Source organism: Dermacentor albipictus, chromosome 1 (genome assembly GCF_038994185.2).
Source record: "Dermacentor albipictus isolate Rhodes 1998 colony chromosome 1, USDA_Dalb.pri_finalv2, whole genome shotgun sequence".
Classification (NCBI taxonomy): domain Eukaryota; kingdom Metazoa; phylum Arthropoda; class Arachnida; order Ixodida; family Ixodidae; genus Dermacentor; species Dermacentor albipictus.
In genome coordinates this window covers 483,342,293-483,354,350 of record NC_091821.1, presented here as the reverse complement: position 1 = coordinate 483,354,350, position 12,058 = coordinate 483,342,293, and the positions used below count along the sequence as shown (strand labels likewise).

Genomic DNA, 12,058 nt, shown 5'->3' with positions numbered 1-12,058 from the left:
TTATGAGGCACGCCGTATAGTGGCGTACTCCGGGATAACTTCGATCCCTTGGGGTTCTTTAACGTGCAGCCAAATCTAAGTATACACGGTTGCTTTCTGCATTCGATCTCGCGACCTCGTGCTTAGCAGCCCAACACCAAAGCTACTAAACAACCACGGCGGGTCCGCACATAGAAAAAGAATAGTGAATGAAGAACACGAGAGAGAGAGAGTAAAGAAATGGGGGAGGAGGAGAGTGAAGAACGAAACAAAAATAAAGCTATCGCGTGCGTCACATACTGATCGGGCGGCGCTTAACGTCCGGCAAGGGATCCACGATTTAGCACTAAATTTTTGGAGAACTAAATTTAGGCAAATCCATACCCGGCATTCGAATGCTGGCTGAACTGCCACGCTTGAAACTCGAGTAGACAGTAGCGCAAAAGTTCCCGCTATAGCATTTCTTGTGGAAAACTCTACGGCAAAAGCAGCGTAACGGAAAGGGCGGACGGACGAAGCCGAGGATGGTGGTGTTGCCAGAAAGCGTTACGCCTGTTTGTACTGAGCCCGAATGTCGTGAACTTCCATTCTCTTTGATCCTCAATATCTGGGTACCTGCTGAATAAGTGCTCGCGTAGCGACGTCCTGCCCAGCCTTCGCCTTGCGAACAGCGCATGCAGCAGGAAAGCTTGGCCTCCGCGATGCGCGCACGACGAGCGAGAGATGCGAGACACCATAAAAAACCGTGTGACGAAGAGAGCACACGGCACACGCGACAAGTGGACGCGTACACAAGTGCAAAAAAAAAAAGATTACTTGCTCCCAGTTGAAAATGACAACAGAGGTTGTGTTCAGTACTACAGAAATTTCTGTTGTACAACAGGATTTTTCTGTAGTAACTACAGATTCCTGATGGAGCGACAGACTTTTCCGATGTACAACAGACATTTGTTGTTGCTACTACAGAAGTACAGTCTGTTGTATGTCTGTTGTTACAACAGAAAGCTGAAGCTCTACAACAGATTTTTGTAGTACTACAGAAAAATTTGTCATTACTACAGGCACCCTGTTGTCCCAACAGAAATGTTCCTGAAGTAGCCCGAAAAACTTCTGTAGTGCTACAGAGAGCTGTTGAAATACTACAGAAACCTATTGTGGCAACAGGCCCCCAGTTGTCACAACAGAAGTGTTCCTGAAGTAATGCGACCAACTTCTGTTGTACTACAGAAAAAATGTTGTTGTACGACAGAAACCTATCATTGCAACAGGCCCCCAGTTGTCATAACAGAAGTGTTCCTGAAGTAATGAACAAACTTCTGTTGTACTACAGAGAACTGTTCCACAACGGAAACCTATCGCCGTAGCATGTACCCAATGATGACAACAGAAGTGCACTGAAATTGTGTGATGCGACAAGCTTCTGTAGTGCCCGGTAGAAAAAGACAAAAGGAATTCCTGTCGCAACTACAGAAATTCTGTTGTACGACAGAAGTTGTTGACATTTCTTAATTGGGAGACATTTCTGACGTTACGACAGAAATTCTGATTTCGCAACAGAAGCATTCTGTCGCGACAACAAGAGTTCTGAAGTCGGAACAACAGCTTTATATCCTGACAGCGACTCCGACGTTACGACACCAATTCTGACGTCGCAGCAGGAACATTCGGTCGCAACCGCCAAGAGTTCCGAAGTCGCAACAGAAGTGCTTTCCGTCGCGGTCCTTTAAAATTGTATGTTTTCGCATCGGTGGTCTACACTGTACTTTTCTCTTGCGCGGTATTCAATCGCGTTTCTCTGAAGCCGGCAATGCTGATGGCACCGACACCGGTATTAAAGTCGACGTGGCGAATAGTTATAATTGTGCCGTGACGACGCGGCACCAGCAACGCCCTACCGGCCTCATCAAAATCGGCCGCTGATCAAAATCATACCATCTGCGGGAATGGCTGCGTATCCGTTTTTTTTTTTTTGGTAAGATGTGGCGCACAGGCCTGTGGACTTACATGTGCTGTTACACTGACACATTAGTTAATTTCCCAGGAATATTTCACAAGCTTATGCGAAGCGGAAAAGAAGATTTGGGTTGTTCCACATAGTTGCGTGAAAAGCTGTCTCGCTCGGGTCTCATTAATCTGGTACAGTGCTGCCGTGAGAAGCCAGTATGCTGTCAGAAAGAACTCTCATCCACGAATGTTTATGTAGCTATTTTGCATTGAACACACGAATTATATGCGCGCTCAAAAGTGTAAAGAACGAGAGACAACTGTCGAAACTAGCAGTAATAACCCTAAAAGTCAACGTTGTCTATTTCTGAATTCCTTATTTAATATGGATATCGTACATCAAAATCGATGTCCTAGCACTGCACGATGTACCTGTCGATGGTACGAAAACACTTGCTCTTCTAGAGATGCGGCACTTGACGCGGTGGAGTGATAGCGGATCTTGGCTCTCAAAATGCAAATGTAAACATCAGCGCATCAGCACGTCGTACTATTCACATGGCCAAAACGTACACTCGAAAAGCGTGTCCAGGGGTGGTGCAGTGGTGGATCAATCTGTGCTTTATACATCTCACGAATAAACGCAATACTTTCTTTGAAGTACTCTCTGGCTGGCTGTGCGTTCATATCTGCATGATACACTGCCATTCTCGTTTTCCAGATGCTGTGAAGACATAAAGCCATAAACATGTCATGCGGCACTCCTTCGTCATTATCGGTTGGGAGGAAGCGGATGCCATATGGGGTAATCGGTAACTCTTTTTTTAAAGTACGTTGCAGTATGTCCCATAAGAAGGTGGCATCTACGCAATCAAGAAAAATATGGTCGATAGTTTCTGGTTGCTTGCACAATAAGCAGTTTATCGTCCATGGCACGAAGATACCCTTCTGCTCTAACCACGGTTTAACGGGCAGAGTTCCGGTGTGCAAGTAAAAGAAAAACGTTTTCACCGTGGACCGTACTGGCATCCGCTTCACCCTTTTCAGTACGTCTTTGCCTGCTCCTATTGACAACATGGTGCGATACAGTGGTTCTGGCATACATACATCAACAACATCTTTGTACAGTTTCTTTCGTGTGACTTTGCTTAGATACTGTAATGAAAACCGTGCTGCGAGGAACTCGTAAGACCAGACGACTTCTCGCAGGAAGCCTCGTACACTCTTAGCACGGTACCTTTTATGGTAACCTGTAATCACGAGTAACTTATAAAATAGAGGTTACATGCGAAATATGTTGATGTTTTAATTAAATGTTGTTACGTATATATATATCTATAGGTTACAAGAGTCAAAATTGACGGATTTAAAGGTTAATTCAGCGCAAAGCGCCTTGTAACCTTTAGATTTTAACCTCTAAAGAACACTGCAGCGCATCAGTGAGGAGACCTACATCATGGATTGGACGTTTGCTGATAAATGTATCCTAATGTGTTCGTGCTCTGCATTTATGATCTGGTTATTACAAACGTAGAACTTCGGCAGTTCGGGCTGTATTCGGTCTTAATTTCTGTCAGCCAAGCAGTTACATTTTTCACGATTTAAAACCAAAAAATAAATCAAGCAAGATCGCACTTGCAAGTTCATCTGCGCGCTGTTCTTTGACGACCCTCCATACTTGGCACACAGCCTTATTTGAAATATCAGCAACGAAGACTGTGTCATCGAATGATGTGGCGTGCACTGCCTGCCGAAACCCAGTGGTCGAACGTGACGGAAGCCCCCTGCTCTCGCACGCATTCTAGCCACCATGAGACAGGCAATGGAACATCGGTATTTCAACACGAGAAACAATAGCGGGCGAGTTTCTTTAGAAAAAATGAATATGTTTTAACAAAATTCATGTACGAGGCGAGGAAGAACAGCAGAAGAAAAGCACACAAACGCGTTGGGTCTTTCAGTAAAAGGTTGTTGAAAACATTGGATGGTTCTATCACATATCAATATAATTCAACTTGTCTACTAAAATGTCCCTGCTCAGAACCTTTCAGTTGTCTGCATACATTTTCTGCCTTTAACCGGGTTCGTTTCATTCCCTGCACTGCCTTGATGCTGTCAATCAAAAATTTCACATGCTTAATTCAACCATAAGCGCTCAAGATGAGGTTAATAGTTAGTGTGCAAGAAGCGCGTGCCTAAGAAAACCATGCCGACACGCGGTACCAGCTAGGCAGCGTGCGTACTGAAGTATAAACGCGCGGCGAGGGAGCTGGGGATGCGGTACGCGCTACGCGACCGGCGTAACTGCTTTGAAATAAACAACCTACATGTCGGCGAACCATTCTGCATTGCACTTAGGATGTTTTAAAAACTTGTAGCAACTGATTCCACTGCCAACTTTCTTTGGGCATTATAAGCTGTGCCGAAGATTGGCATTACAACGACCGCAAATTTAAGTTACAGCAGACACGAAACGCGCCAAACGTTCAGTGAAATAAACAGGATGCCGCTACACTCACATACAAGCGAGCGCCGTCCGCTCCGTTGTCTTTTTTAGGAGACATAGACAGATGAAAAGAGCGTTAAATGTGTGAAGCCGCCAACTGAGAAATGAAATCTTTACCACTGTCCAAACACGAAATGCTTCCACCATCACACCAATAACATCACTGGCACCTCTGACATTTATTTCTGTAATTCATTGCTTGTTTTCATTTTTTTTTTCATTTTTGCTTGTGCCTCTAAGTGCCTTTTTCTAACATGGCGGCAGCGAGCAGGCATCAGCCACACCGGAGCGCGGCCATCCACGGTGCTATCATCTCTCCTCCTCGGCCCAATCGAGATAGCTCGAGTTGCACGCTGGGAAGATTTTAAGCGGGAGCGGGAGGCTCGGAGCCGGCGGGAGTGGTTAGCGCGCTGTCGTCCTGTCGTTGTTGTCGTTCTGAGACGGCCATTATATTTGACTTGTTTGGATACCATCCGATCACCATTGTGTGCTGCCACCACTTGTAGCCTGCAGTAGTTATTACCGCTTCTACTGGGAACTTGCGCCATCCGCTGCACCCTCATGCCTTTGTGCAGCAGAGACCTTTTCGGTGTGTTGCGCGGACGCTGCAACGAGCCGGGTTGTGAGTGCAAGCGATACACCATTCTGCGCCTGTCGGAAAGTGACAACCTGGTGAGGTGTGACTATTGTGACCACGTCCCAAATGCACACGGAAAAATATGTGATCTCGGTAAGCAGAACTTTTGCTTTAAATTATTTTTGGGTGGATAGTACGTGAATTCTTTATAGTTCGCAATTCAACATTTGACATGATGCATGCTCTCGCTTCGCGTAAGTGTTTCTGAAAAAGGTTATTGTTGATATGTTTGCTTCTTTATGCTCTTCGATTTACATTGAGCTAAATTCGATGTTGTCATGTTGTCATTTTGTGCAAATATTGGATTAGACCTTTCTAAAATATTGAGCTTGTCGGCGGGATGAGTTGTGTCAGGGCAACTAAATGACCTCAACAATACGTTTCTTGTACTGACGCCGTGCTTTGGGCTGATGTACTTGACAGAAATCGTTCAGTATTGCACAACTCGCCTCGTGCACCCTCCGTTAGCCATGCTGTGGTGGTGCGTGACTGCCCGCGCCCTGGCCTGGAGGTAATCTGCGGTGTGTGCAGAGGTCGGGCAAGCCGAGGCGGTTCGTGGTTGCATTTCTGCTTTCTTTCGGTGCGAGTAGTGCTGGAGGTCGCGTAATCTCAAAAGTTCGGAGACGCGTTTAAGGGAGCAACAAAACAAACGTTCGCTCCCCTCTGCGTTCTTCAAGTCAACTTGATAGCGATTGTTCGCGGTCGTCAAATGAGATATGTTCATTAATGCCTGTGCTCGCGTGACACCATGGTTATTAGTAAGCTAATGATTACTGTTACGGCAGGTAAAACTACGTACCTTAGTTTGAGTAGTGGTCTAATGCTTTGCTATCGCTATTAGTGCTTCGCTTTTTGGGTAAAAATGCGTGTTTTTTTTATTTTCTTTTAGTCAAACGGGCCAGTAATTTAACATAAGAATCGGTGGTTAGCATTGACTAACTGCGAAGAATACACAATTCTCTTTTTACCGCAACGTCACCCCTTCTCTTACAACTTGCATTCCAATTTCGCACAATGATGTATAATTTTATACAGCGTTGTTTCAGAGAATACATGTTGTATAGCTTTCGCACGAATTTTGCTTATGTACGCGTCTTTTTTTTTTTTGCCTACAGCTCTGCAATGCGCTCTGCATTACTTTGTGAACACTAATGATGTCGTTTCGTTGCGTCTATAATTTCAGAAACGAAAAATGCAGCCGAGGCAAAGGTGCAATGCAATGTGCCAGGCACCGCTGTTCGAGGCCTCAGTGTCACATGAAACTGTGGAAGCTTGCACATCTAGTCTCCTCAGTGCAATATGGTTAGTATAATGTGGAATGTTGGCCAAAGCGTTTTTGATTGCCTAGTGTATCAAATATTTTAAAGCGAAGCTTTTTTTGCCTCTTCCTTCGGCTTTTCCACTGCTGCTGCCGTCGCTGACCTGCACGCGGCGTCGGGGAGTGGTTGAGTACGTAATGTACATAATGTACGCAGTGTACGAGAAATTACATTGTACTTGTACATAGTAGGGACGCGGGAGTGACGTCTGTGAGCCCTTTCCAGCAAGAACTGCGCGGGCGTCGCCACAATGCCCTCTGGAGTTCTTTAGTCGTCACAATGTCCTCTGAAACTCCTCGGCCATCGACACAATTACCTCTGGAGCGCTGTAATTACGCGTTAGCCTGTGGTATAAGCATTGTAGAAGCTGCAGCGCTTTTGTACTCACGTGCAAATTTCCAGAGGGGAGATAGTCAATGGAAAGATAATACAGAGAATTTGTAAAGCCAACGCCCTGACCAAACGGATGAATAATAGTTGATATTCGCTCGTGGCGCCTTGCATACATGTATGATGTGGAAGAATGGAAAGACGCCACCAGAAAGCATGCTTCATTTGGGGTCGCCTAAATAAAAGAAGAGTCGCTACTAGACATGGCAACAGTTGCGGAGAAACTGTAAAAATGTTAGTTTAAGAATGAAACGGCACGTTTCTGCTATTTCTGAAAAATAAACACCCTGCAAGTTTGTACATGATGACAACTGATGCAGGCGTGCAGACGCAAAGCTGCACTCAGTACCGCAGCGTCAAGACGACAACACGCAAGCGGCTGTCGAGCAAATAAACATTTCAGCCACGATGCCATGCGCCCGTGTGAAGAATGGCAGTGCTAAATGGCAGTGCTACGAACAATGGCGCACAACAATGCCTCGAGCAAACACGCCTCGCTGTTTGGTGTACTACGTAGGCAAACACAAGTGGTGCACGTAAGGTAACATTTAACATCGCATCACGACTGTCGTAGGCCGTCAACATCACCGCCAAATATTGCCACTGAACGCAAACAGCACAGAAAGCTTTGCTTGCATCGATTCCCACAGTGCGTGGGATCTATATATATTCTTTTTCTTTTTTTTTTTTGCTTTAGAGAGGACTGTCCCAGTTGGTGCCTCCATAGAAAATGAATCGGCCTGAATGCCTGTGCAAGAATCACAACCTGGCTGCTCTAAAGGTAAATGCATAGCGCATACAGGAAAGAATTGGTTTTATTGAGTGCTTTGTTTTCACTTGTTTGTTCCAGACTCCGCACCGTAGTCCCATGTGCAAGAGCCCCCACTTGACAGCCCAGTGGTTGCCATGGACAAAGAGATCCGCGATACTGAATGCGGCCAAGGTATGTGATGTGAAATATAATTTACTAGTTCATAAGGAAAACGTCTCAAATGTAACGATACTAAATATTACACTCATTTGTAAACTTTTCACATATCGTCCAGAAAGCTCTCTGCATTCACCTTGTGATTACTTTTACTCACATCTGTGTTCCTGTTCAGTACTTATATTGTAGCATTATCATTTGTATTGGTCAGTGGTGCGAGTCGAGCGGAGCATCATTACACGATTTAATGTTGTCGCCTTAGATTTTCTTCCCCTGAAATAATACTAAGGATGGAGGCATTGCTCATACTTTATATGCGCTTAAATTGAGGTATGGTAGTATTTTGGTGCTATTTTTTATTCACTACTTCCGTTTAGCTAGGCTGCACGATAATTAACACATGAAGGCACAGAATGTAGAGAAGGAGCAAATTAATGAAATTAGACGAAATTGTTAATTTATATTTAACAATTTAATTTAAATGTGATTTATTGCATTTCAAAGTTAATAAAGGTGAGGTAAGCAAAAACCGTAAGAGACATCCTGCCGGACGGAACGTGCACACAGCCAGCTCATGAAGTGTGCGATGCTGCACCAATTTACCTGGTGAAATCTCGTTAATGCGTATCTTGTGGGAACAGGGCATAATTACGCGCTAAACAGTAGTATCCTTTAGTGAGATTTCAGTTGTATATAGTTGAGCAAACAAACGAAAATTGGTATTATACTGATTACTTTCGGTAAAATAACGTTTCATTGCTTTTTCCTGCATGCTTTAATGAGAGCTAAAGGTGAGCCAGTTCTAATTTTCCTTGATGTAGAATGGTTGGGCTCTTTGGGGTTGAGTTGTGCTCTGCATCTGCAGTACTGCACGTTTTTGATAAATTTTACTTCGTCAGTTCACATTATGCTGTGCATATTTAATGTTTGATAGGCGAATGTTTATAGGCTCTAAGTGTCCTTGTAGGCTCCACTGCCCAGTGGTGATATCCAAATTGCAGCTCCCCACGTCTACACATGCAGCGAGCAAACGTGTGTTTATGCTGGCAGCAGGCAAGAAATAATTTGGGTCTCGAACGGCAGCCTGGAGCTAGCTGTAATTTATTGTATTTTAACCTACTACATCAAGAACCTCGATTATCCATATGCATTTGCACCATTCCTGGCGCTGATGCAGAAACTTGTGCTTCCCAGCAATGTTGTGCCTAGAGGGCTCATAAATAACAGATTGAAGTGTTTCTTTGCTCTTCTGAAGAAAAAGAATGTGATTTGATTCAAAGTCTAGTTAACAATTTCCACCTTGCATTAATGTTCACTTGTTGCCAGGAGGTGGTGAACAGATGCATCATTTTGTGCATTACAGTTGCATGCCTTTCTATAACTGTTTTATTGAAAATTACTGAGGTAATACATCTATTCATGCAAGTGGCATTTAGTATTGTGCACAAGTATTTTATTTAGCTGCTCAAAATTCTTAAATTCGTGCAATGTGAATTATGGCGGCCTTTCTTTGTCACTGAGTTATTCTAACTGCTAGCCTCTAGATGATAGCGTAATTGTGCAGTACTCTGCATAGCAGTGCCCAAATGACCTTTTTCAATATTTATTTTAAATAGGTAGTGCATTCAAGAAGTTTGAATCCCATCCTTGACATTGTTAGCTTGACAGTAAAATGTGTCATGTAGTAATTTTAATAAAAAATGTTCACGTTTGCATTGTCAAAAGGATCTAAACTGAGAGTTCACTATGCTGTAAGCATCACCACTTCCAGCCTTTTGTCATTTGGCCCACAAGCCAGCACTTCGCACATCTCCTGGTTAAGCTTTGTCTGATGTTTGTAAGAGCAACAAGTTGTCTTTTGATGCCAGTGGTGGTCAATGCTAACACTAAGGAAACGTTGCTCAGTTATAGATGGGCTGCATGCATGCATGGCCTTGTGGTCCAGTCTTCTTTTTTAGGTTCACCTATAGCCAATACTTTGTATATTCTTTGCATCGGCTACATTGCATTGGCAACGTCTTTATTGACCTGCTCTAATGCTGCACATTAATGTGTAAAGCTTTTTTTATGTAGTGTCCAATGTGGATCTGAACACAAGTGTCCAGTTTTTGTTCGTTCAATCTCATATACTAATATTTGCCTTGTTTTCTTGCTTCCTGACAGCAGTACAAGTTTTTACATGGACAGTTAACACGAAGTTATTGACGACATGCATGGCTGAAACACGGTGATATGATTTTAAAAATTCCTGTGTTATGATGCAAGTGATAGTATTCTGTTGAATTTTCAGATCTAGTCATGTGCCAGCAAGGCCTGCTGTACTTCTGGTGTATTTTATGTTGTATTTTCAAATAAAGATGTTGCATTCTGAAGTTAACCTTATACTGCCTGTGGAACTGTCAATTTATACTCAGATTATTTATACAAGCTAACGGCGCCTCCTCCTCAGGCGTTCAAATTGTGTTTTGAACTGTATTTTTGAGAACATTACCGTTACATATTTGCTCAAAAGGTGCCGCACGGGGAGTTTCATTCCGTCAGAAATCCCAAGGGATACAGTATAGTAGTATCATGGTAGCCCTTCGTTGGCTGAAATACAACGATTTAAGTGATTTAAATGAAAGTAAACTTTTGATACCACATTCAGTTGAGCGTTCCTTTTTTCTTTTCAGAGAATTTCATGTGGGCCCCGCTCTCTACATGGTCCGACGAGCCCGGTGCGCCCTAGCAACGGGGAGGCGACACCTTGGGTTTTGTTCCAGAAAGGCCAAATCTCCGCATGGTGCACCGAGTCGGCTGCCGCCAAACAACAGAGGTGCGTCATTTCCTTCTTTTGCGGTTCTCTCTGCTTGCGCCTCTTCTTTCTTGCGCGCTTCTTTTCGCGGTCGGATTAAGCAGCCGACAACCATGCCCGGAGAAACGTGAGCCCTCGCGGAGGACGCCACTCGGCCAGTCCTTTTTGGACATTGTCTTTACACGTGGTTGCGCTTCGAAATAGTTCACCTATCCACCTCGTGTAGTTTCCACAGGAAAGGGTGTCCCTGTGTCTCTCTCAACCTAAGCAAAAAAAAAAAGAAAAAACTGCGTTTTGCTGGCAACTTACGCAAGCCGTAACATCTCTTCGACTGCAATGATATCTAGTAAAAAAATTATCTAGCTATCACAAAGCACAACAAGGAGGAGTGCGGGAGTACAGATCTCCACTTACGAATGGCATAGCAAGTGACAGACGCATACTGTTTTTGGGTACAATTGTGTAGCTATTAGCAATAAATGAAGCAAATTTTTGCTTTGCTTATGAATAACGGCAAGTGTTCAGGCCCTTTACCCGTGCTGTGTTTTTCTCCTGCGCATGCATTTGCGTTTACTGTGTGGATTGTACCAAGGGTATCATTCAGCATGCAAAAATTAAAAAGTAGAATCAGTGAGCTGAAATTCATTTTTTTTTTCATTTTCGCGTGCTAGATGATACCTTAGGAACAATCCACCGAGTAAACACAAACGCATGTGCAGGAGGATAAAAACCGCAACAGCGTGAGCCAAAAGTCTGAACACTTGTCGTTGGCAAAGCGAAAATTTGCCTCATTTATTGATTAGCAGCTACAGAACTGTAGCCCAAAAAAATTAGTCTGTCACTTACAATATACTATTCAAAAGTAAAGAAATTTCTCTGGCTCCCGCGGTCACCTTTGTTGTACTTTTTGGGGTAGTAGGCTGCATTTTGTCTTAATATTTTTTAGGCCAAACAAGAGATGTTGCGGTATGCGTAAGGTCTAAGTTGCCTGCAAAACGCAATGTTTCTTTTTTTTTTCTTTTTTCTTACTTGGGTTCAGAGAGACACAGCGACACCCTTTGTTCCGAAAACCGCACGAGGTGGACACGTGAACTATTTCGAAGCGCAAGCGCATGTAAAGGCAGCGTCCGGAAAGGACTGGCCGAGGGGCTTCCTCCGCGAAGGCTCACATTTATCCGCGCCCGGTTGTAGACTGCTTAATCCGGCCGCGGAAAGAAGCGCGCAAGAAAGAAGAGGCGCAAGCAGAAAGAAGCGCGAAAGAAGGAATAGACGCACCTTTGTTGCTAGGCGACAACTGCCTTGGCGGAGCATGCGCAGAGCAACGGGCTTTTATGAAACATACCGCAGAAAGAAGAGCCGCGTCCCCGTTGCTAGGCGACACCGTCTTATATACGGAGCATGCGCAGCACGGTGTCCATCTGGGACCTCCTGCAAGCCGCTTTGTGTGAACATTTTAATCGTTCAACTGGTATATTGTAAAAGTAACCTTTATATTTAGGCAAAGACACTCAATACTGTATGCCTATACTAGAGGTTAAAGTGTTGTAACCTCTAGTTGAGG

At 44.1% G+C, this 12,058-nt stretch overlaps 1 long non-coding RNA gene across 1 annotated transcript; it reads left to right on the top strand.

Moving 5' to 3' along the window:
* Positions 1–4,443: 4,443 nt before the first annotated feature.
* LOC135901620 (uncharacterized) lies at positions 4,444–10,053 on the top strand. Its single transcript, XR_010564200.2, has 5 exons — positions 4,444–5,159; positions 6,250–6,368; positions 7,473–7,556; positions 7,626–7,718; positions 9,867–10,053. It is a non-coding gene; the product is annotated as an uncharacterized lncRNA (long non-coding RNA).
* The last annotated feature ends 2,005 nt before the right edge of the window (positions 10,054–12,058 follow it).